Consider the following 20,517-nt stretch of genomic DNA (forward strand, 5'->3'; position numbering starts at 1 on the left):
AAGCATCAGGAAGCTGAGGTGGGGACATGGAACTGGATGGAGCTGACCTTTATTTTTTTTTTTAAGCAAAATCTATGAATTAAGATTCCATGATGTTTCATGGTTACAAAACCTAAACGGACATAGAGCACTGGTGTAATCTCCCAACCCACTGTGTGCAAGGCATTTTTACACTGTCCCTTACCCAGTGCTTCAGAGGCACCTTCCAACCTGACGTCTGCTTTGTTCATTACATCCATCCGTGATTTGTGAGACCATGCCCGCTGGCCCTGCTCCACCAAACCACTTAAATACGTGCTTAATTTTAAGCATGTGAGTAGTCGCATTGCATGCATGTAAGTGCATTGCTGGATGGAGGCCAAACCAAGTAACCAAAAGTTGACTTTTTTTGAAAGAGAGGTTGGTTTGCAGATAATGGAACTGAATTTGTGCGTGTGTGTGTTTTGCTAAATAAGGCTCCATGGTGTTTCATAGCTACATAGAAAAAGAAAACACCAATCAAATCTCCCAAGCAATGACTGCCAAGCCAGTTTGCGCTATCCCTCACTCATTGGTGAAATGGCAAATTCCAGCCTATCATCATCCATCTGTGTTTTGCAAGGGCAGCCACTCTCTCGTTCTGAGCCAGAAAAGCATTTAAGCACGTGCTTAATATTAAGCATATGAATAGTCCCATTGCACAGAAATAAGTGGTTGGCTGGAACAGGCCTAACTAAGCAGCAGGAATGTGAGGTGGGGTTTTGGCCATCTGCCGTTATAAAAACCTGAACATTTTTTGCAGTCCTTAGCTTCCACCTCCTGTCTCGGATGAGCAGCGATGTGAACAGTAACCCTGCAACAAGCGCACTCGTAGGGGGGTGAGTGCTGTGTGCACCGTGTGAAACAGCATGTTTTTTATGGTAAGCCTCTCAAGCAATTTCACTTCTTAGCTGCGGCCCTCTTAGCCTTCACTGCTTTGGGTTTCGTTGGTTGGGCGTGGCTGCCTCGGGCTTCGCTGCTTTGGCTTTAGCCAGGCTCTTGGCTGCCTCCTTAGATTTGGCAGCTTTCCTGAGGGCAGAAGCTGCTGGTTTCGTGGCTTTTTTTGTCTTTCACCACCACAGCCTTTCTGGGTTTCTCGGTGGCGCTGGCGGGCTTCTTAGCAGCTGGCTGCTTAGACTTTGCAGCTAGTTTCTTTTTAGGTGTCTTTTCTAGGGTTAGCAGATGGTTTAACAAAAAATACCGAACACCCCCCCCGTCATGATTATGAGGGTTAGCCAGCAGCCTGGGGATTAAGGGGTTAACTACACCTAGCCAGGTGGAGTGACCAATAAGAATGTAGGTGGGACTTTTCAAACTGGGACAAAGGAATTTGGGTTTTTTTCCTTTCTCCTTTTGTCTCTCTGGGAGAGTTCTCTGCAGCTACAGAGAGGGACAAGCATGTCTCTCTCTCTCTCTCCAAAACACCATTCTTCATTTTCTGTAAGTAGGGTAAAGTTTAGGTAGTTTCGTAAGGTTTTATTGTGTTATGGATTGGGTATGGGATCTGAGATCTGGCACTGCTTAAAAGATGTTTTGGCTTTTCTTTGTAACTAAGTTCTAGGCCCATGGAGTTTCTCCATGAGTATATTTTGTTACCTTCCTCTCTAGTCATTATACTTGCAACCAGAATATTGTTGTAATAATAAAAGTTCTTTCTTTTCTTTTATTAACCTGGCAGTGGTTAATGGTGTGCCCTGATTTTTGTTTTAGGGGGAAGATTTCCCAAATGATCTTTCCCCTGGTTTCTTTAGCAACATTTGGGTGGTGGCAGCGGAAGTTTTATTCCCAAGATCTAGGTTTTTAAGATCTTGGGGGAAGTTTTATACCAAAGCCTGGTAGATAAGGCTTTGGGGTACTTCTGCATTTATGGCTCCTTCCCCACTCTGGCATGATAAATGCAGAAGTGGGGGCCAGCAAGTGTACCCCAAAGCCTTATCTACCAGGCTTTGGTATAAAACTTCCCCCAAGATCTTAAAAACCTAGATCTTGGGAATAAAACTTCCGCTGCCACCACCCAAATGTTGCTAAAGAAACCAGGGGAAAGATCATTTGGGAAATCTTCCCCCTAAAACAAAAATCAGGGCACACCATTAACCACTGCCAGGTTAATAAAAGAAAAGAAAGAACTTTTATTATTACAACAATATTCTGGTTGCAAATATAATGACTAGAGAGGAAGGTAACAAAATATACTCATGGGGCTCGTCTACACTGGCCCCTTTTCCGGAAGGGGCATGTTAATTTCAGCTATCGTAGTAGGGAAATCCGCGGGGGATTTAAATTTCCCCCGCGGCATTTAAATAAAAATGTCCGCCGCTTTTTTCCGGCTTTTAAAAAAGCTGGAAAAGAGCGTCTAGACTGGCCCCGATCCTCCGGAAAAAGTGCCCTTTTCCGGAGGCTCTTATTCTTACTTTGAAGTAGGAATAAGAGCCTCCGGAAAAGGGCGCTTTTTCCGGAGGATCGGGGGCAGTGTAGACGCTCTTTTCCGGCTTTTTTAAAAGCTGGAAAAAAGCGGCGGACATTTTTATTTAAATGCCGCGGGGGATATTTAAATCCCCCACGGATTTCCCTATTACGGCTTCTGAAATTAACATGCCCCTTCCGGAAAAGGGGCCAGTGTAGACGTAGCCATGGAGAAACTCCATGGGCCTAGAACTTAGTTACAAAGAAAAGCCAAAACATCTTTTAAGCAACTAACGAAACTTCCTAAACTTTACCCTACTTACAGAAAATGAAGAATGGTGTCTTGGAGAGAGAGAGAGAGACATGCTTGTCCCTCTCTGTAGCTGCAGAGAACTCTCCCAGAGAGACAAAAGGAGAAAGGAAAAAAACCCAAATTCCTTTGTCCCAGTTTGAAAAGTCCCACCTACATTCTTATTGGTCACTCCACCTGGCTAGGTGTAGTTAACCCCTTAATCCCCAGGCTGCTGGCTAACCCTCATAATCATGACACACACCCCCCAACACACACACACACACACACACACACACACACAAAACACAGGGAAAAAATTCTGTTGAGAAAAAAGAGGGGGTGGGGGGAGACCAAAGTTATTAAGAAAAAAAAGTCGCTGCGCCTTTAAATGACCATGCTCCATACTTCCCCTGTCCTCACAGATGCCGCTGGCCGTCTGTCCAAGGAAAACAGAAAATACTAGACATTTTACATGTCCGGTATGCTCTGTTTTTTTTTCTTTTTACCAGACAGAAGGCCAAAATACCGAACTGTCCAAGCAAAAACCAGACATCTGGCAACCCTATTTTGCCTTGCTCTCTCCTGGCTTCTTACAGAGTTTAAAGGACCCCAAGGTGCTGATTTTCTTAGTGTGAATTAAGGTGCCCTTGTTCATCAGACTCTTGAACCACATCATATCCTCCAGCAGCCAATGAGTCCCCTTAGCACTCCTTGAAAGCGGACACTGCCTTGGTGATCAGCTTGGTCACACTGGGACCTGCGGCCTTCTGGGCTTTGGATTCTCCCGTCGCCTTCCTCGGCTTCTTAGCAGGCCTCTTTGAAGCTGGAAGAGGGGCTGCAGCACAGCTGCTGTCACGGCAACAGCGGGCGCCATTTCGGACAAGGTCGCAGACAGTTTACCAACGCTCTGTGCGAGTGACACAGCATGTGCTCCCGGTAGCGGTGTGCTGCAGGAGGGAATCTTTAGACCCCAGATTCATACAGCTGCAAATTTTCAGTGATGACTGATGACAGATGCCTCAAATGGGGCTCCCAAGCAGACACACACTCAAGATTAGAGACCAGTAAAAAAATGTAGGTCCAGATTCTCAAAGGTAATTAGGCTCCAAACTTCCCTTGGGCCCTAGTCCCCAACCAGGAATCATGATGGCTTAGAATGACTTCTTATCTCCGGAAGTCTGAGTTGTATCTGATGAAACTTTGTTACCCGTTTTTAATGGATTGCAGGTTAGTTTTGCTGTAGAAAGGATGGGAACTTTTATCTGCTGTTTAGGTGCCTTGTCATTGAGGGGCAGAGTGATTTCCACAGCAGTTTCCATGGGTGATTGGTGCAGCTGGGGTGGGGGAGAGGGGGTGCAGCCCCACCCACAGCCCTGCCCCTCTGCTGAGGCCCCACCCCCCACAGAGAGGAGAGGAGGCAGGGCAGCATGCCAAGAGTGCCCACCCCCCAGGAGGGTAGGAGGCAGGGCAGCTTATCGAGTGTGCCCCAGCCTCCCTGGAGCACAGTGGATGGGCAGGGTGGGGTGTGCACAGCGTGGCTCTCCTGCCTCCCCAGCTCACTGGAGGAGGGGAGGAGGCCGCGTGGTGCACTCCCAGAGCATCAGGGGAGGGAAGAAGCCACGTGGTTCCAGCCTCCCCAGCCCAGAGCACAGGGAGGGCGGGCACTAGGGGTAGCAACACTCTGCTTATAGTGGGCGTTCTGGGGGCAGATTGTGGGCAGGGCCAGACTGGCAGTTTGGAAAGGCAGAGCCTTCCCCTGCCTAAGCCACCGGACACCCATGGCAGTTTCTTAAACTGAATTGCCAAATACTGCAGTTACTCGTGCAGGTTTGGCACATCCACGCTGGCATCTGGTGTGAAATTCCGTGGTCTGGGGAAGATTTGGAGAGAGCAGTAGATGGCGCTGTTCTCCACGCGTCTGTGCAGCGTGCACCCAATCGCACCAGGCCAGCAGCCATGAACGGTATTTCCCATGCCAGGGTATGTCTACACTACGGAGTTTTGTTGGAAAAATGGCCGTTTTTCCGACAGACCTTGAGGAATGTCCACATGGCAATTGCGTTCTTCTGCAAGGAAAATCGAAAGAACAGAGGGGTTTTTCCGGCATTGGTAATCCTCATTCTACGAGGAAGCAGGCTTTTTGCAAAAGAGCTCTTTCACAAAAAGGCGTGTGGTCATAGGGAAGAGGGAGTTCTTTCGGAAGAACAGGAAAGAGGAAAAAGCACAGGTGCCCTGGTGGCCATTCCATCCATAGCAATCACAGCTTACATGCGAGAGAGCGTCCATTCAGTCTGAACGCTCTCTTTCAAAACAGCGGATCGCTTTTTCAATGCACTTTTGCAGTGTGGATGCTCTTTCGGAAGAAGTTTTTTTGGAAGATCTCTTCTGAAAAAAGCTTCTTCCAAAAGAAGCCGGCAGTCTAGACATAGCCCCAGAGTAACTCATGTATTTCTGAGTACTCAGCTGGTGGTCAAGAAGTGCTGTGCGGCGATAGAGGCCTCTCAGCTGGGGGTGAACGTGTGCGGCCAATTGATCACAAAATAAAGAAACTTTTCCCTTTCCGACAATTATATTTTGTCCTTCTTTGGTGTTTACTTCCATCAGATACTGGTAGACTGTTATATTCCCCTCTCAAATGTTTCTCAGCCAAGGCAGGTAGATTTAACTCATATGTTGATCCTTCTTCCAGGCTCCTCATATTTCTTCAAACAGGGACCTCCTGGATCCTGCCTTCTCTCTTCCTCTATGAAACCTTCTGTTCTTTTACTCGCTCAGCTATTTTATCATCTTTTTCCTATGCACTGTCCACTTTTCAATTCCGTCATCCTTTGATCTATTCCTTCAGCCCTGCCCAGCTCTGACCCTCTTCTCCCTGCCCACTCAATCATATCATCATTGTCACGGGCTCAGCAGATGCTGAAGATGCCTGGTGGGCCAGTCTGTCTTCCGTCCTGGATCCATGTCCCGCTCTGGGTATTTTCCCTTTTGTTGAGGGGTGTAAATATGGAGTTAGGTCTCCAAGTTGAGGCACTCACATTTGACAATTTTGCTCTATATTAATCCCAGGAATAATGTTTCTCATATCACAAATGGACAATAACTTTCTTCTTTAGTATCTGTAGAGAAAATATAATTCATACAACTATAAGGCTACATGGGACCATTGTGATCATATTGTCTCATCCCCTGTACAACAAAGGCCATCGGATTCCCCTGAATTAATTCCTACTTGAACTACAATTTATCATTTAGAGAAACGTTCAGTGTTGATTAAATAATTTCCCATGATGGAGAATGTACCACAGGCGTTGGTGAGATGTACAACAGTGTTTCTCAACCTTTCAAAAAAAAAGTGCCCCTTCTTCTTCTTCAAAAAAAATTATAAGTACCCCCAGTACCTACAGTTTTCAGACGCACATTTTTTTTCTGCCATTGCAACACATTTGTTTAAACAACTTAATTGTAGCTGGGCAGGTAATGGAATTTTTGGGTGTAAAAAGTACAAAAATAATAAAGCGCTGTAAAACTTAAAAACTCAGTTTTCTCCAAATTGCAGTTGTGTTGACATATCCCCCAGACTTCTCTCGATTACCCCTGAGGGTACTCATCCCACTGGTTGAGAAACAAGGATGTAGAAGACCTACATTAAACAAACAATAACCACACAAAGTGAAGCACAATATGCTAGTAAATCTTTACTCGTCAAATAAAAATGCTGTTAGTTCATTATGAAGTCGCTGGTCCACATTCTCTGCTAACACAACTCCATTAAGGAATTTTCTATGAGGAATCTTTTTTACACAATCCTTTAATTTTACTACTATTTGCTGGTCATGCAGAACTTTTCCATGGCCTTATCGGCCATGCAAGGCCACATTCCCCAGGATGTTGCCATAGCTGGGGTTTGTCCATAGATTTGGGCAAGATATATAGTTTTCTGGAGGCCATACGCCTCATTCCGCCTACAGATCTGCAGGAAGCAGCCCCCGAGATAAGCAGCTTCAGAGACTCAGAGGCTGCCTTATATTTCTTGGGTCTAGGTCGCAACAGCCACTCCTGTCCCACAGCCAGGAGGATCTGAGTGAATTTAATCTCAGGGCAGCCTGCAATCAATATAAGTGCCCTCTCCCTCAGGACTGTGTGGCCCAATGGCCAGAGTCAATATAGCTGCCCTCTATAATTACATTTGTAGAAAATGACTCCCACACCTACATGCAGATATACGTGTACACATCTAGCACGCACTCACACATGTACTTCCACATTAGTTATGATTACAATTGTTGTTTAGTGCTAACTAAGATCAGGGCTCCAGGGAGGTAAGTGCTGGACATATAGAAAAGGAAGAGTCTAGTGTGGCCAGGTCTCCTGGGCAACAGGGTGGCCTAGTGGTTAGATCCCAGCGTTAGCTGATGGCCCAGGGTGTAGGCCCCTGCTGCTGAGCCCCCAGGACTAGGAATTCTGGTCTCTTATCAGAGTCTGGTTCTTCAGTTTGGTGCATGGTCCCAAGAGTCCAATTTCCCCTCCTCAGTGAGGGTTCACTCTGGTTCTCCCCCCTTTGCACCAGGGGGAGGGGTTGGAGGCGTACGTGCCCTGGTGGCTAACTCAGTAGATGGTGCTGATTCAGGTCCTGCAGACAGCAGAACCAGCTCCTGCCTCTCTACTGGTCAGTCTCTAACTGAGCCAGGTTCCTCTCTTTTATTCTCCCTCCAGGCCTGGCATTGGCTACAGGTAAAATGGGGCAGGGCTAATTGGGCAAAAAGGCCTTGTTTAGCCCCCGCACTGCCAGGCCCTCCTCTCACTCCTTCACAGAGGCTGCGTCTACATTGGCACGATCTTTAGCCAAAGCGGCCGCTTTTGCGCAAAAACATGCTGCCTGTCTACACTGGCGGGGAGTTCTTGCGCAAGAACACGGACGTTCTAATGTGTGAAATCAGGGCTTCTTGCGCAAGAACTATGATGCTCCCGCTCAGGAATAAGCCCTCTTGCGCAACTGTTCTTGCGCAAGAGGCCAGTGTAGACAGGCAACATGAATTTCTTGCGCAAGAAAGCCCTGTGGTTAAAATGGCCATCGGAGCTTTCTTGCGCAAGAGAGCGTCTACACTGGCATGGATGGTCTTGCGCCAAAGCACATCTCTTGCGCAAAGGCATATGCCTGTGTAGACGCTCTCTTGCGCAAATACGCTAACGCAAAAACGCTTGTGTTAAAGAGTATTTGCGCAAAATCTTGCCAAGGTAGATGTAGCCAGAGAGTTTATAAAGTAGCTAACCATAGGAGGTGAGAAATGTAGGGTAGATTGGCTCTTCTGCAATTACTAGTCAACAACACTCACTTTGTAAGAAATAATAGTTCTTTTAGCGCTCCCTCCTCTTTAAAAACGTGTTAGGAAATGAACACACACACATATGTTATGTCATCACCTTTGTTATGCACAAAGCAGGAAAAGGGATACAAGTGGCAGAGTTAGGCTGCAAATTTTATTCACACAGATGTACACCCTCTGTGGCAATACACTCGCCTCCCAACACAAAGCCATACGTACAGCGCATGCATGCACACACTTGCCTACACAGAGACACCTTTTCATACACTTTTCCAGGGGCTGCCTAAATCACGCAGCTGGAAGGCAGGTAGGCTGGAGGGGAGAAGTCGGGGGTCTCTCTGCTAGCTGCGGCACGGCCTGTGGGCCCAGTCTAGCTCCTGGCTTTAAGGGTTTCTGGGGAGGGGGCCGTGTGCTGTTCCATCCCTGTCCATAGGTACAGCTCTGATCAGTTAGGTCAGGGCAGGGGAGGAATTACTCCTGGGAAGCAGCAGCCCACGCAGGCTAGATCCTGGCCCCTCCCTTCTGCCCCCTCTCCCTTGTAGCCACTTTCCCCCAGTGCATGCATGGCATGGTCACGGCAGTGCTCCAGTAGCACAGTTAAGGGATGGGAAGCAGGAGTGGTCCTGGGGGCGGGTCAAGAGGCCAGAGCACAGAGGTTTCGGGGGGGGGGGGGGCAGGGGGCTTAGACAGAGGGTGGGAGATCCTGGGGGATGACTGGGGGCAGGGGTGTCCTGGCAGTGGTAGGGGAGTGTGGAGCATGGGGCGGGTCCCAGGGATTCAGGGCTGGGAAGATGCATAGGGAGCAGGGGCCAGGCCACACCTGTCTATCTGGGGAGGCAGAGCCTCCCCCAGCCTTCCCGACCTGGCCCTCCATACAATGTCTCTACCCTAAAGTTGCCCACTCCTGAACCAGCACCCCTGTAGTGCTCAGCAGGCTCGTCCCTTTCCAACACCCCCAGGACTCCCCTCCCTATCCAATGCCCCTGGTCACCACCACCTGGACTGCCCTCTTGGTGCTCCCCAGCCCCATCCCACACTCCCTCCGCTCCCCCCCCCCCCCGACAGCACCCCAGGACCCAGCTCCCTTCCAGTCTCCCGCTGCTCACTGCCCCCTGACTGACCAGCAGGACCCCCTGCTCCCACGCAACCCACCCTGCTTTCTGCCCCCCAGGCGCCACCCCAGAACCCCCACCCCTATCCACTGTGTCCCCTGAGCACTGCACCAGAACGGCCACCCGCTATCAGACCCTCCTGTTCACTGCCCCTTGACACCCCCACCCCTATCCAGTGTCCCCTGAGCACTGCACCAGAACGGCCACCCGCTATCAGACCCTCCTGTTCACTGCCCCTTGACACCCCCACCCCTATCCACTGTGTCCCCTGAGCACTGCACCAGAACGGCCACCCGCTATCAGACCCTCCTGTTCACTGCCCCTTGACACCCCCACCCCTATCCACTGTGTCCCCTGAGCACTGCACCAGAACGGCCGCCCCCTATCAAACCCTCCTGTTCACTGCCCCTTGACACCCCCACCCCCTATTCAGCTCCCCCATCCATCACCCTTGACTGCCCTCTCAGGAACCCCATTCCCATCCAACCCCTCTTGCTGCCTGCTCCCTACACACCACCCCTGGAACCTCCCCCTGCTCCCACCTTCTGAGCACCGCCCATGGGAACCCTGCCACCCGTCTAACCACCCTGGCTCCCAGCCCCCCAGCCCCCTACCTTCTACCCAAACCCTCTTTCTGCCCCCTCCCCTGGAACTCCTGCTCCCAGCCCCTTGACGGCCCCACCCACATCCACCTGCTCCTCGGCCACTGACAGGAGCACTGTGGCCAGCACGCAGTGACTGAGCTGCCCAGGCGCTGGGGGAAGTGAGGCTGAGAGGGAGGGGAGACAGTGACCAGCTCACCGGCTGCCCCTGCTCTCTGCATTCCCGGGAGGAGTTCCTCCGCTGCCCTGACCCAGCCCATGGCAGCTGCACCTGCAGGCACGGGCTGGGCAGTACACGGATATCTTCCCCCCAGCCCTGCAGCCCTGAAGGTGGGGAGCCAGACAGGCCAACATGGCTACCTCCCCACTGGGTGCACAGCACCTTGCAGGGAGCCTGCCAGCCCCACTGCAGCACCACAAACCGGACATTCAAAGGCTAGAGCCTCCAGGGTTCCTTTCTGAGCGGCTGTTCCAGTCCAACACCGGACACCTGGCCCCCTTGATTCCCTGGTCCGTGCGGGGTGAGCACACCCCGTCAGTCACGACTGCCTGGCCCAGGCCTTGCGGCTGTTCTCAGTGCTGCCCGGCTGACCCTGAACGCACTGCTGCTGCTGGCCGGCTGCTTGTTGGAATCTCCTGCCAAGGTCCCAGGTTCCTCCTGGTGGAGTAGCTGTAAATTTGGGGGGGGTCAGAACCCCCCCAAGGTCTCAGCACTTCTCTCGCCTGCCTTCCTCGGAGGCCGGCTGCTCCCATGCCTCCTTCTCCATCTGCCTTGACCCAGACACAGCGCTGGGCTCCTGGGGGCTGCCTTGGCTGGCGACCCTTCCTGCCTTCAGGGGGGAGGGCAGCTAGCTCCGGTCTCTGCACGAGCCAGCCCTGAACTGAGCCCGGCTCCCTCCTTTCTCAGACTGCCAGGCCTGGCACGGGCTGCAGGGCTCACCGGGCAGGGCCAGCCGTGCCCAAGGGCTCCTCATCCTCTTCTGTGCGACTGGCTGATTTCACTGCGCTGCTCCTCCAGCTGGAGCAGGTGCCGCATGACAGTGGGGCAGGATCCCAGCAGCCCAGGGCTGCTCTCTGCCCCCTCCTGGCCCTGCGAGGGCTTCTACACCCCAATGCAGGTGCCCTAAGGGTCCCGTGGCTGTGACGCCCTCCTCCTGCAAGAGAACAAGGGCCTGTCAGAGGCAACAGGAACCAGCCCCCCTGTCCGCTTGGCACCCGCCCATGGCTCAGGAACAGATTTACTCTCCTGGCCCCTGGGATGGACTCATGTCTTCCTCACCAGTGACCTGCAGTGCTAGGCACCCTCCCCCCCCCCCCCAGTGTAGGCCAAGCTCTGGCCTCCATTCCCTCAGCTTCCCTCTGGCAGCCATTCTACCTCCCAACCCATCCACTGCACCCTGCCAGGGCAGGGAGGGGGCTGCAGCTGAGGGGGCGGGAGGGTTTCTAGCAGCAGAAATGGGAGATGGAGCCCTTTCCCCCAGGGACTAACGGGGGAGCTGTGAGATGGCCACCTAGCGACTGGGGCTGAGCGACAGCCCCTGCCGACTGACTCCTCCATTCTCCCCAGCGCAGGTCCCACTGGGGCAGTTGCAAAGCTGTCTTCCCCCAGCCCGTGTGCCCCAGCCCAGCCTGCTCAGTTTGCCACAACTCCGTCGGTGCCCAGCCCCAGGGAGTCGCTGGCGACAGGGGCAACTCTAAATGGTGGCTCTGGGGACATGGAGTGTGGGACTCCCTGGCAGAAAATCCCGCCCCCCCAAACCTCAGCCTGGCTGTTTCTGTAGCCCACTCTCCTGGTGCCAAGCCCCAGGCCTGCCGACAGAGGGAGCAAACGGGCAGTGGCCCCGGGGCCCAGTGATTCAAAGGGGCCCGGGGCTCCCAGCTGCCACCACTGCTCCTGCACCAGGGGTGGCAGCCGAAGCCCCGAGCCCCTTTAAATCACCGCCGGAGTGCTGCGCGGCACTCTCCAGGCAGCTATGAGGGCTGGGGGAGGTGCATGGTCCACATGGCACTAAGGGGTCCCTGGCCCCGCCCCTTCTGCCCGAGGCCCCACCCAGTCCAGGAATGTGAAATCACCCCCCTTTTCCCCCCCCCCACACACGCACCTTGCCCCAGGGGCCCACGGAGACATGCAAGCACCACAGGCCTTCGGCATCACGTACCGTCAGCCTTGGGGAAGGGATGCAGTCCGGTTTCTCATTCCCGTGTGGTGCCTGTAGCCTTCCAATCCCAGCACTCGCTGCATCCCTGGCCCTAGATGAGCTGGGCTCCCTCCACATGGAGCAGCCTGGGTGTGCAGTTGTGTGTGGGGGGGTGATCTGATCCTAAATTGAAGAGAAGAAAAAGACTCGTCCTCCAGCTGGAGTCAATCTTAGAGGCGTGGGCAGGTTTCAGCAAGGGTCCCATTACCCACAGGGGGTCACTCTCAGATAGGAGGGGGGGATTTCTTCAGGGGTTCCATTACCCAGAGGGGGTCACTCTCAGATAGGAGGGGGGGGATTTCTTCAGGGGTTCCATTACCCAGAGGGGGTCACTCTCAGATAGGAGGGGGGGGATTTCTTCAGGGGTCCCATTATCCACAGGGGGTCACTCTCAGATAGGAGGGGGGGGATTTCTTCAGGGGTTCCATTACCCAGAGGGGGTCACTCTCAGATAGGAGGGGGGGGATTTCTTCAGGGGTTCCATTACCCAGAGGGGGTCACTCTCAGATGGGGGGGGGATTTCTTCAGGGGTCCCATTACCCAGAGGGGGTCACTCTCAGATGGGGGGGGGATTTCTTCAGGGGTCCCATTGCCCAGATTTTACCGGTCTCAGCCTTCTGCTGGGTGCTATTCCCCAGCTGGCTTTCCTCACCTCTCTGGCGTAGCAGCAGCAGGAAGAGCCGGTCAATATGCTCCCCAGTGCGCTGGCTGATGTCCTGAGCTGGGTCACTGATGAACAGACTCAGCTGAGCCCAGAGATAACCCAACCTGCGGAGCTCTGCTGAGTTCCAATGGAAGGTGGAGCCGAGGGGCCTCCATCAGCCTTTTCCTGTCAGCCTCCAGCGTCCCCTAGGCCAGAAGCCTCTCTCCCCCAAGTCCCTCTGCCAGAGATGCCGGGGGAGAGGAGCTACCGCTAGACTCTGAATTCTCTCTGCCCCCCAGGGAGCCTGGAGCAATGGAATGTGGGGCAGGGCCTTCCAGGATGATGAAAAGGGACCCAAGGCCAGGCATGAACCTGGCTGGAGCAGGGGCTGGAGCATGGTCCTCTCAAAGGCCCAGGCTGAGCCCTAAGCCGGGAAAACAAGAACTTCACTCAAGCCCATTCCCTGCTCTGATTCTGCCTCCCCAAGGGGAACACTCCCAACCCACGGCCCCTGCAGCCCCTCAGAGCCGGCTGCCGGCATCTACAGTCAGGAAGCTGGGGTCAGAAGTCACTTCCCACAAGCCAAATTCAGGGAGAGCACTGGTGAATGTCTGCTGCTCGAAGCCAAGACGCTGTGGGAGAGGGAGGCAGGTCGGGGCAATGGGCCGGCCCACGTGCTGTGCAAATGAACCCCGCCCATGCCCCAGGGGCTGGGACGTTGTGCTCAGGGGGAATAGTTGACTCAGGCCATGTCTACACTGCAGGCTTTTTGCGCAAGACACTTTGGCTGCGTCTACACTGGCATGATTTTCCGGAAATGCTTTTAACGGAAAAGTTTTCCGTTAAAAGCATTTTCAGAACAGAGCATCTAGATTGACATGGACACTTTTCTGCAAAAGCACTTTTTGCGAAAAAGCATCCGAGCCAATCTAGACGCGCTTTTCCGCAAAAAAGCCCCGATCGCCATTTTCGCCATCGGGGCTTTTTTGTGCAAAACAATACTGCATTGTCTACTCTGCCCCTTTTGCGCAAAAGCTTTGCGCACAGGGGACTTTTGTCCGAACGGGAGCAGCATAGTATTTCCGCAAGAAGCACTGATTTCTTACAGTAGGAAGTCAGTGCTTTTGCGGAAATTCAAGCGGCCAGTGTAGACAGCTGGCAAGTTTTTTTGGAAAGCAGCTGATTTTCCGGAAAAACTGGCCAGTCTAGACACAGCCTTTTTGCAGAAGAGATCTTTCACAAACATTTCTTGTACAGGATTGCATCCACACTCCAAAGCACATCAAAAAAGCGATGAGCTTTAGCACCAGAGAGCGTCCAACATTGCCTGAACGCTCTTGCGCAAGAAAGTTCAGAGCACCTTTGCTTTTTTGGATAGGCTCTTTTTGCACAAGAAACCCCTGTTGAGCATCCACTCATGCCTTTTTGTGCAAGACCTGTAGCGCAAAAAGGAGTTATGCCTTGTAGAAGGAGGTTTACCTACACCGCAAAAAGCCCTCTGTTCTGTGGATTGACTGTAGATTTTCTTGCGCAAAAACACGCTTGAGGTGTGAACGCTCTGCGGGTTTTTGTGCAAAAACCTTGTAGTGTAGACGTAGCCTCAGGGATGGCAGAGCTTTCAAAGGGGATTGGTGCACCTAGGTTAAGGTGTGTAGCCGGTCAACTTGTCACTGTCTCTCCAGCTTGGGGCCACGGTCAGTGTCGGGGCTGGTCCCAGCCTCCCTGAACCTCTGATCTGTGCACAGCTCAGCAGGGAGGACGCAGACCCTGCACCTCTCCTCCCTCTAATGCCCTTAGTGGGGTGCAGGGAGTGGCTGTGAGGACACTCCCCCAGCTCTCTCAGGCTACTTCTAGACTGCAGCACTCTTCCGGGATACCAGAAGCAATCCTGTGTCCAAGGAACGTGTCCGATTTTTGAAAAAAAATTCAAAGAAGTGGACGCAAACTCTTTCGCCAGCCCTGTAAAACTCATCTACAAGGAAGAAGGGATGTGTCGGAAGAGCAGGGTTTTCCAAAATTTGGCACCGGGTAGACACGCCAAATTTCAGAAAAGCCTCTTTTGACAGAAAAGCGGAAAAAAATACTCAAATTGCCGTTTGCAATTTGAATATCTTTTCCTGACTTACCTTTGTCGTCTAGACGTAACCTCAGTGCCCGTAGGAGAGACGGGCTGATGCCCTGGGCAGCCTCCTGTTTCCCTAGGAAGGAGCCAGTGAATCTTCTGAGAACCGTCTTCCAGTTCTCACCATGGGGAGGATGGGCTGAGGGTCTCTCTCTCCAAGCCAGCCTGAGGCCTGTGGTTAGTGCCCAAGGGAACCTGGCAGAACTCTGGTTTGGCCTCCCCGCTCCTTTCCCTGTCCCTGAAGGAAGATGGGCCCAACGCTGCATTGACCTGACCGAGGGGGGCCCAGTGGGATCTCAGCTAGGGGGACAGGCTGGAAAATGGATCTTCCAGTCTCTCCTGTCCAGGCCTCCCCAGCGTTAAAGTAAAATTGCCTCCCACCCCTCCTCATCAGGCTCACTGCCCAGCTGTACTGGAGCCTACCGATAACTGGGGATTCTGCCAGCAGGTGCCTCAGCCAGGCATCCGGGAGGTTTGCCAGGCCCTTGTGCAGAGCCCACAAGGGATGAGAGAGCCAGGAGCCGCCCCTGCCACAGGACAGCGAGGTGTGAAGCCCTGGTGAGACTCCACCCCGGCCTCTCACTCACATCCTGCTGCTGGCTTTGTCCCCCACCAGCTCTTGATTCTCTCTACTGACATTTTAGCACATTTCCGATGCCTTGGCGCTCAACGCCATGAAACAGCCCTTCCCCTCCCCCTGCAAAGTGCTCTAATGCCCATTACCTCACCCAGACTCACTTCTGCCAGGAGTTACACACGTGTCTGTCTTCTCATTGGTCAGATTGGGATCCTGAGGTACAGAGAAGGGGATACAGATTGGGATCCTGAGGTACAGAGAAGGAGGTACAGATTGGGATCCTGAGGTACAGAGAAGGGGATACAGATTGGGATCCTGAGGTACAGAGAAGGAGGTACAGATTGGGATCCTGAGGTACAGAGAAGGAGGTACAGATTGGGATCCTGAGGTACAGAGAAGGAGATACAGATTGGGATCCTGAGGTACAGAGAAGGAGGTACAGATTGGGATCCTGAGGTACAGAGAAGGGGATACAGATTGGGATCCTGAGGTACAGAGAAGGGGATACAGATTGGGATCCTGAGGTACAGAGAAGGAGGTACAGATTGGGATCCTGAGGTACAGAGAAGGAGGTACAGATTGGGATCCTGAGGTACAGAGAAGGAGGTACAGATTGGGATCCTGAGGTACAGAGAAGGAGATACAGATTGGGATCCTGAGGTACAGAGAAGGAGGTACAGCTTGGGATCCTGAGGTACAGAGAAGGAGGTACAGATTGGGATCCTGAGGTGCAGAGAAGGAGATACAGATTGGGATCCTGAGGTACAGAGAAGGAGGTACAGCTTGGGATCCTGAGGTACAGAGAAGGAGGTACAGATTGGGATCCTGAGGTGCAGAGAAGGAGATACAGATTGGGATCCTGAGGTACAGAGAAGGAGGTACAGATTGGGATCCTGAGGTACAGAGAAGATACAGATTGGGATCCTGAGGTACAGAGAAGGGAAAGGGCCTACGCCAGGTCACACAGCAAGGGGAGGGCAGAGCCAGTGTGAAAACCCAACAGTCCTCACTCTTGCCCTATCCAACAGAGACAGGGACAGAGATGGTTGGAAAAATCCCATGAAAGTGAAACAAGTTGTTTTTGGAAATCATGAATCAGTTGGGATGAAAATTCTTTGCAAAAACATGTTTTTACAAAACAAAAGCATCTACCGATGGTCACGTACCATTAAATAGACTCATCACACACAAAGAGGAAACAATTTGGATTCCAGATAAAATGCTTCAGTCTGGGCTAAGTCATTGCTCCTCTAATGATTTAAAATGATCATAATGCCAATAAAATGGACTATTTCAGTCATTATACAGCAGAGCCCTGCTTATCACAGATTTGGGAACCGGAGCCAGATCAGATCAAAAATGTGAATACTCCAGAATAGTGCAAGGCTCCATCACCATCTAGTGGCCACAGGAGAAATCGCCTGCTTGTGGACCTGTGTGCATTGGTTGCCCGGATAACATGGAAAGCTGCGTAAAGGAAGGCTGGAAGAACGGGTTTTTATTGCACCGCATCGTCATCTGTAATGACTCAACATGGTAGGACCCTTGATATTATGCACTGCTCCTAGCGATGCTCTCAAATGGACCCTCACAGCTCCTCAGCCTCCCATGATTATTCAGCAAGTATTTTAGAAGATCTAGAGCATGAGAGAGAAGCAGGAACTGCTTGGGATGATCAACGGAGAGAAGAGGAGCAATTCCTCAAGCAGATGATTGGGTCTGACTCATTTGCTGGGCCTTAAAAACAACAACAAAACCCCGAGTCTCCTCCTTGTCCCTACACCAGTGGTTCTCAACTCGTTTCAGTCCACAGACCACCAGGCCAATCAAAAAATGGTCGTGGACCACCTCCAGCACATGTAGCACAGGACGAACGACACAGCAACCGCTCAGCACGACGGCAGCAGCTACACTGATGCTCAGAGCCTCAGACGGAAGTTACTGGCAACACAACGCAGTTGTGTCCTAGGTGATGCTATGGATGACGCGCCGCGTGCTTGTGAACACAGCGTAGAACAGCCTAACGGCAGCGCCTGCTCACACCGTGTGACTTTGGACAATGTTCCTGTGGGCCACCGAAAAAGTCACCGTGGACCACCAGTTGAGAACCACAGCCCTAGACCTTCTGGAGCCAAACGAGCGTGTGCACAAAGAACCATGCAAACGAGCCGTGAGGGACACTTGAAGGCACTTAGCAGAGGTCTGCCAAAGCAGCTGGGAATGTGAAGACAGCTTCAGGGTAGTGTGGGGCTGCTTCACTCACTGTGAGGCTGGCGCCTCCTCCTGGCCATGCTGGGAATTAGCTCTGTGAGGCAGACACCCTTTCCTGTGGTCACACTCCATCTCCCTCTCTTGGTCTGCAGCCCCTCGCCTGCTCCAGGAGCTGCTGCTGCCTCTTTGAAACTCGCCACACCAGCCAGCCGGGTTACTCAGCGCTCCCCCTGCCAGGGACCAGTCCTTCAACATCTCCTCTGTTCAAGGGCTGCCCAGCAGCCCCCAGGCCTGGTGCCCTGACCCTGTCGCTGCTGCAGACCCAGGGAGTCGTGTAGCTCACTGCCCCACCCGTGCCACCTCCCCACTGGCAGGTAGGACTGGGGCCAGACCCCTACTCCAGCCCAGGGACTCTGCAACTCCCAGCCAGGGTCTGTGTGGGTCCCTTTTCCGCCCCGCTTTGCACCCTTCCCTCTGGGCCAGGCTCCCATGGGCCTTGTCTTCCTCTGGGTTCCCTGCTTCCCTCCTTGGGCACAGGCACAATGGTAACGCCATGCTCCCACCATGCCCATCCCCCACTCTCCCAGGAACTCCCCCCCACCCCCACGTAGCTCTGCCCCAACTCCCATGCACCAGAAGCTCCACCCTCACCCCATACATCCATTGGGGCAAAGGTTTGGACTCCATCTGGGCAGCTGGTGCTCTGAGCCAGCATTTGCCCCAGTTGTGCTGGAGTTTCCCAAGCAGCTAGCGAATCCATCCCATTCACCAGCCAGGCAAACTGAGGCAGAGAGCCCCATAACTAGGACAGAGAGGTGCTCTCTGACTCCCCACGCCCTCAGCAGGACCTGGGCAAATACCAAGCCCAGCCACTGGCAAGGTATTTGCTCGCATGCTGCTCTGGTGCGACTGGATCGCTCGCTGAGAAATGAACCGAGGGGACAGCAGTGCAGGCGGCTGAACAAAGCCCTGTGAACAGACTGGACCTGTTCTTAGGCCCTTATCTGGCAAGTGTTTGGCTTCCACGAGGGCTGCCCAGTGTCTATGCATAGAACCCCTCTGGGTCCCATGGGGTGACGCTCTGCACCCCATCACCTCAGTTACCCCCATGCAGTAGCCTCAGCTCGCTACTCAACGATGCTTTGTCCAGACAGGAACTTTCTCCCAACCCTTCTTGGGCTAGTGCTGCTGTTATAACAACACATCAGCCCCTGGCCTAGGAGCCTGGCCCAGCAGCACCTTACAAACATGCATCAGCATCTTCATCGCTGCTTTGTGCCTGCTGGGGTAACAGGCACGGCAGGGTGATGGAAAACACCCAGCATCACATAAGTCCCCGGCCGGGGCAGAAGCAGATTTAATTTCAAAGTATCGAGGGACCAGAGGCAGATGCTGCGTTTTATACACCCCAGAGACACGGACCTTGCGACACGCCCACTGTTGCTACACTTCAAAGGCGGAAGTGACGCGTGGAGTCCGGGAGGGGCTGGGGACTCCAGCTGATCCCAGGCTCCGCACGGAGCTGCTGCTTTGAAATGCCAGGGGGAGCCTGATGCTGGGCTCCCTGCAGCATTTCAAAGCAGCAGCGCCATGTGGAGCACAGGATCAACAAGGGATTCCCAAGCTAGCCCCAGGCTGCACGCGGCATTTCAAAGCAGCAGCGCCACATGGAGCCCAGGATCTGGCCCCAGGCGTCTAGCGGCGCTGCCACTTTGAAGTACCACCTCCTCTTCCCCCCCTTGCTGCCTTTTTCTGATAGAGGCAGCAAGGAGGGGGGCAAGCGACTAGACAACTAGGCTGTGTCTAGACTGGCATGATTTTCCGCAAATGCTTTTAAGGGAAAAGTTTTTCTGTTAAAAGCATTTGTGGAAAAGAGCGTCTAGATTGGCACGGACACTTTTGTGCAAAAGCACTTTTTGCAGAAAAGCGTCCGTGCCAATCTAGACACGGTTTTGCACAAGAAAGCCCCGATCGCCATTTTCGTCATCGGGGCTTTTTTGCGCAAAACGGTTCTCAGCTGTCTACACTGGCCCTCTTGCACAAAAGCATTTGCGCAAGAGGGCTTTTTCCCCTGAACGGGAGAGTCACTGTATTTGTGGAAGAACACTGACAATCTTACATTAGATTGTCAGTGTTCTTGCACAAATTCAAAGTGGCCAGTGTAGACAGCTGGCAAGTCTGTCTACAGACTTTTTCCGCTTTTGCGGAAAAACTTGCCAGTCTAGACGCAGCCCTAGTCTGTAAACTATCTGATAAGCATTTACTTCTTGGATAGTCAACTAGTCCTTCGCATCCCTAGTTAAGGCTCAGAACAGCAACATCCCCTGCCTGGCTCCTCCTCACCATCTGCTGATCTGCTTCCAAGACACTACTCTTGGTTTGCATCCCCTGATCCCCTTCCCCCACATCACCTGGCCCCCCCTTGAGCCTTGGGAGAAATTAAAACCAGCCCTCTGTAGCCAGACTACACCAACAGGTGCCACGCTAAGAAGAGATGTTTGTAGCTCAGTAAGGGAAGCAGGGAGAGAAGCAGCCTGCAGCAGGGAGTTCTTAATTCTGGGTGTATTTGCAGTGACACAGGGTAACAGCTGGAGCTCACAGCAGTTCTGGCCACATGCATCTCAGCAGAAACCACCCTGTTAGCAGGCACTGAGCTTAGTGTCTTGGTCTTTTTTGATTTCAACTATTTGTTGCTAAAGGAATCAGTTCTGAACCTTTGTGAACAAAGGGATGGAGGATTCTTCTGGGGTGAGAATGGCTGGATTTGCCCCCACGCCCAGTCAGTTGAACAGTGGGAGTGTTGCTGACCCTGGTGGCAGAAGTGGGACGAGTTTGGGGCATTCTGGGTATATGGGATCAGTGCCCTTGTGCTAGGTGCTGTACGCACATAGAGCAGACACGGGCCCATAGAATCAGAGCTGGAAGAGACCTCAGGAGTCATCAAGTGCAGCCCCCTGCCCGAGACAGGACCAATCCCAACTAAATCAACCCAGCGAGGGCTTTGTCAAGCCAAGA

General features: G+C 52.8%; 1 pseudogene; it reads right to left on the minus strand.

Annotated features, from left to right (window-relative positions):
* Positions 1-726: 726 nt before the first annotated feature.
* Positions 727-3,681, minus strand: LOC112547601 (histone H1.01-like; annotated as a pseudogene).
* Positions 3,682-20,517: the final 16,836 nt, after the last annotated feature.

Source organism: Pelodiscus sinensis, chromosome 2 (genome assembly GCF_052426305.1).
Source record: "Pelodiscus sinensis isolate ZL-2025 chromosome 2, ASM5242630v1, whole genome shotgun sequence".
In the NCBI taxonomy this organism is placed as follows: Eukaryota; Metazoa; Chordata; order Testudines; family Trionychidae; genus Pelodiscus; species Pelodiscus sinensis.